Source organism: Leptodactylus fuscus, chromosome 1 (genome assembly GCF_031893055.1).
Source record: "Leptodactylus fuscus isolate aLepFus1 chromosome 1, aLepFus1.hap2, whole genome shotgun sequence".
Lineage (NCBI taxonomy): Eukaryota > Metazoa > Chordata > Amphibia > Anura > Leptodactylidae > Leptodactylus > Leptodactylus fuscus.
The window spans coordinates 222,048,875-222,054,057 of record NC_134265.1 but is presented as its reverse complement, the minus strand read 5'-3'; positions in this window follow the sequence as shown (position 1 = coordinate 222,054,057).

Here is a 5,183-nt window from a genome sequence, read left to right as displayed (position 1 = left end):
TGTCTCTCCCACCTAGGTTTTAGGGTTACACACTGTGAACAACTAGATTGAGCGGACATAGCCTGACTGAATTTCTCTCTCTCCCACCTAGGTTTTGGGGTTACACACTGTCAACAACTGGATTGAACGGAAATAGCCTGACTGAATTTCTGTCTCTCCAACCTAGGTTTTGGGGTTACACACCGTGAGAAACTGGATTGAGCGGACATAGCCTGACTGAATTTCTATCTCTCCCACTTAGGTTTTGGGGTTACACACTGTGAACAACTGGATTGAGCGGACATAGCCTGACTGAATTTCTCTCTCTCCCACTTTGTAGTTCAATGCAGGAGCGGCCTCCCAAAAATGGCCGCCGGCCGGCATTCGCACTCGGCTCTGCTGGTGTCTCACTGGCAGAGCCAACTGCGCAGGCGTCGGAGGTGACGCAGGAGGAAGACGACAGAGAAGGGGAGGATCCAGCTGAAGATAGAGGCGTCGCAGGATCGTGTTCTCGAGCTGCAGTGGGGACACCCCCATTGCATTTTCAGCGCTGGGGCCCGCCCCCATTGCTGTGAGATAACTAATTTGCATACCGGTAAAAACCAGTATTTCTAAGGAATGGCGCAGTGGAGATTACCTCTAAAGGTAAGAGACGAATAGCCTTTCTAAAGGCTATTCCGACGTCTTATCCACAAAAAAAGAGGTTTTAATGGTAGACTCCCTTTAAATTGACCATTAGAATGAACTTTTTTTTTTTGCTGCCTTTACAACTAACATTTCATCATGAGCTTCGTACACCAAGAGATTGGAAAACTGAAATACAGAGAGCATAAACATTCCACACATTCCAAGACATCCGATATTGATCAAGTGTCATAGTGAGCTGGTGCAGTGGGGAGTAGCAGGAAATTGTTAGTTGTGCATGTGGCTGCATACCGCTAACACCCAGATTTAAAATGCATGCGCAACAGTTAAAGTTTCCCTGCGTTTTTCTCTTGTTTTTTTTCCCCTAGGGAAAATGCTTGCGCTTCCGCAGCTAGAATTGACATGCTGTGATATTCAATATAGCAAGTGTATTTTAAAAATGCAGCTTTTTCACAATGTGTGTATGACATTAATGAAATCTCATTAACTTTGCTGTAGCATTTTCACAGCTGACAAAAACTCCGCATTTACACTACATGAGGCTTATCATAGTTGCAGATGACATGGGTATTTTTCTACAAACTAGTAAACAGTATTACTTTTTTGGGAACCGTGAGTCATCAGTGTATCTTCAGCATCAGTGCCGTATGTCTGCAAAAACGGACAGTGTGTCTGTCATCAGTGTGTGATCTGAGTTTGTGGATCTGCAAAGAAAACCAAAAAAATTTAATAAAGCCTAAGTACAACCTTAATTAAATTAGTTATCCCCTTATTTTATGACCGCAGACAAAAATCCAGCCGACCTCCTAATGACTCCTAATATAAATGATGCCCCCTTCTATTCACAATGGTCCCTTATACAGGGTGTCCGGAAAGTAAGTACATAAAATGACTGGGTTTGACTTTAGCCGGTATATGAAGCGATTTTTATTAATGAACATGTGACCGGAAATGCAACATGGCGGTGCTGCAGGTAGACCAAGATGTCGGTTTCCTATCCCTCGCTGCTCCATGTGAATGGGAAATGCTCAAAGTGCTGGCCGCCTGCCTCGATGCAAGCAGTGCAACGCTGGGAGATGGATTGACACACCCTCACTATAACGAACGCCACCTGGATGCAGTTCACGAGATGTTCGTGGGTTGGCACAGGCGTTGCGTACACATCGGACTTGACACGTCCCCATAAGAATTACAGTTACATTCACAATTTCAAGCTTACATTAACTGTGTTGGTTTACCTGCAGGATGCATTTTCGATCACATGTTCATTAATAATAAAACACTTCATATACCGGCTAAAGTCCACCCTTTCATTTTGTGTACATACTTTCCGGACATCCTGTGTAAATGATTCCTTATGTTCATAGAGTCCCCAATGAGCCCTTATATAAATGTTCCTCCCCTTTATAGCCATAATTTTCCATAATTTCCCTTTATATTATTAACTAATTAATTTGTTTTTTTTCCGCAGTGTCTTTTTGCAGCACTTCACTATATGGGGCCTTAACCGTAAGACTTTAACTCCATGAAGGCACAATCTAAAAATATCTTAAAGGGGCTCTATCAGCAAAATCCTGCAGATAGAGCCCCACATATGCGTGCATAGCCTTTAAAAAGGCTATTCAGGCACCGTAAATGTTAAATTAAACTACCCCCCCCCCCCCCCCCCCGTTTGAAAATAATAACTTAAAAAAGAATGTTCTCTACTTACGGAACGTGCACCCTGGGCGGGCATTCAGGGTGCGCCGTCTTCTTCTTCCCCGCCTCTTCTTCCTCCGATGTCTTCGGGTCCCGTCCTCCTCCGGCGCTCGCGGACACTGATAAAAAAAAATAGCCCGGGCGCATGCGCAGTAGCCGTAGTAGAAGCCTGGCGGTCTGCATAGATCACCATTGTAAGGGGAGGTTTTGGACGCGAAATCCGCTGTCAAAAACCTCCCCTGGGCTCACGTGTGAACGAGCCCTAATGCCCCACATAGCGAGTAAAAAAAATAAATCAACAAAAAATGTTTGCTAATTCCTGAAGCAGATTTTTTCAGCCTTCAGTGTGAACTCAGTGTCAACATACTGTACCTTTATTTGAATAGTTTTCAGGCACAATGTCACATTTGCAGAGCTCTTGAGATGCCAGAACAATAGGAAACTACACCCCTCAAGGAACTTATCAAGGGGTATAGTGAGCATTTTGACTCCACAGCTGTTTAACAAATTTTATTAGCAGTGGGACCTGGAGATTAAATTTTTTTTTCAATAAAATTTAATTTTAGCCCCAAATTTTTCATTTTTGCAAGGAGTTAAAGGATTAAATGTGTCCCACAATTTGATGCACAATTTCTCCTAAGTAAAAAAAATACCCCACATGAATGGATGAAAATTGCTGTTTGGACACACAGCAGTGCACAGAAGGCGAGGAGAACCTTGCTCAGAGCCTCTAAGGCCAGTGCAGTGGGGAGTACCAAAAAGTGACCTCATTTTGTAATCTACACACTTCAAAAAATTTATCAAGGGTTACAGATATTATTTTGACACCAGAAATTCTTTCCAAGAAGAAATGCACAGTGGATGGTAAAACTTAATTTTCCCAGATATATATATGTCAGGTTCACAATATTCCATGTCATGCCCAGCTGATGGCACTGTGAAAATTCAGCTTCCCAATTATTTTGCTTTGTTTGTGGTAACATTTAAAAATTTGACCCCAAAGACATAACCTTATTAGAAAGACACCCCTCAAGAAATTTATCAAAAGAATGTGAAACAACACATAAAGGGCCCCTTCACACGGAGAATACGCTGGCTGATTCTGAACATGTAAACGTTCCAAATCAGCAGTGTTTAAAACAGGTCCCATGGCTTTCTATGGGAGCCGGCATACGCGCGCTTCCCATAGAAATGAATGGGAAAAAGCAGCCCATTCATTTCTATGGGGAGCCTTCGTATGCCAGCTCCCATAGAAAGCAATGGGACCTGTTTTAAACGCTGCTGATTCGGAAAGGTTTACACGTTCAGAATCAGCCAGCGTATCCTCCGTGTGAAGGGGCGCTGGGAATGCTGGAAAAAATGCTGTGTAATCAAAAAATGAAAAGAGGAAAAAATGCCCCAAAAATCATCATGGGAAAATGTAGATTGAGGTATATGTATATAAACTACTTATCAAATTGTGATTGTTGGGAGTTGAGAATAAGGATCGTCTGGGCAAGTACCGGTAATTTTTTTTTTTTTTTTTAAATGTCGGTACGCTCATATACAGTGAAACCTCTCGAAACTATCCAGTTTCCAAACTAGATTTTATGTGAAAGATTTTTAGTTCTACCATATATTTTTTAAGTGATCACCTCATAGAGGTTTCACAGTAAATAAGTTTGTGTCTGTGCTTCTGTAAAAAATGTGCTTTGAACATAGGAAAGCAGCATAGTGAAAAAAAAAAATCATTAGTCTGGCTATCCAGGACATCAACCTTGGCTAAAGTACAGCATCTCCTGAAACAATACCTCTTCTAAAATAGTTTTTTTTTTCTTATTGCATGTTACTAAAATGTGGAGGAAACCTCGGAACATACAGCTTATTAGACCTTACTCACTTTAGACTTACTTACTTTTTTTTGTGAGCCACTAGATTCATAGTACTCCCATACAAATTTATTGTGTTGGTGCCTCTCTATAGTAAAGTACTTAAACTAATTTCCGAGGCTGATTACTTCATCCCGCCTGAAGAAAAAGAAATGGCCTTGCGTTGCCAAATTTCCTTGTAAGGAATACCTTTGAGTGGAATTTGATTGGCTTGAGTTCCTTCATTACAGGAACTATCACAGTTTTTTTCCTATGACACTGCAAACTGAAGCATATTTCAGGTCTTCTGTAATTCTTCCCCTTCAGACTTAATGTCATTATTCAAAAAACATTAAAATGTTCCATGTAAAACAACAAAATGATTTCAGAAATGCTTTTACTTATTACCAGGCAATTACTGGCAAACCAGAAATCTATGTAATAATAACATTTCCCTGTTGTCCGTACCAGCGGCACAATGTGGGGTATTTCTGCCCCTGTGTGCTGGTTGGACAGGCGGATATTTAATTAGCCAATAAATGCGTGGCTGGCCCTATAAGAGGGCACAAGAACCTCCCTTCTGCGTGTTTTTTTCTGTCCTGTGTGGACATAGGACAGGTGGGAGGACTTGCGTCCTCTTAGTGGGCTCAGCAAGGTTACTTACCTTCTGAGCACCTGTATCATCATCTTTTCTTCAGGATGTTGCATGTTGATTTTCACCCTCTTGTCCTGCAAGAGACTAGGTGTGTGTTAAAGCCTGCGTGGCTTCTCCTCCCTTTCCCCTCCCCTCCTCGGTCTCCTGTTGTCTCCTCCCTGTATGCCTGCTGCCAGGCTTTTCTTCTTACCAGCAGCAGGTCTCTTGCGGCGCACATCCCGTCCCTCCCACGCCGCTGAAGGCCGCGACTGGGTTCGGGTACGGCCGGCAGCCGGAACTATTGTCAGGCCGGCTGGTTCCCCGACGGCCGCAGTTTGTGTGCGCGCACTTCCGGTCATGACCGGAAGTATCGCGGCGCC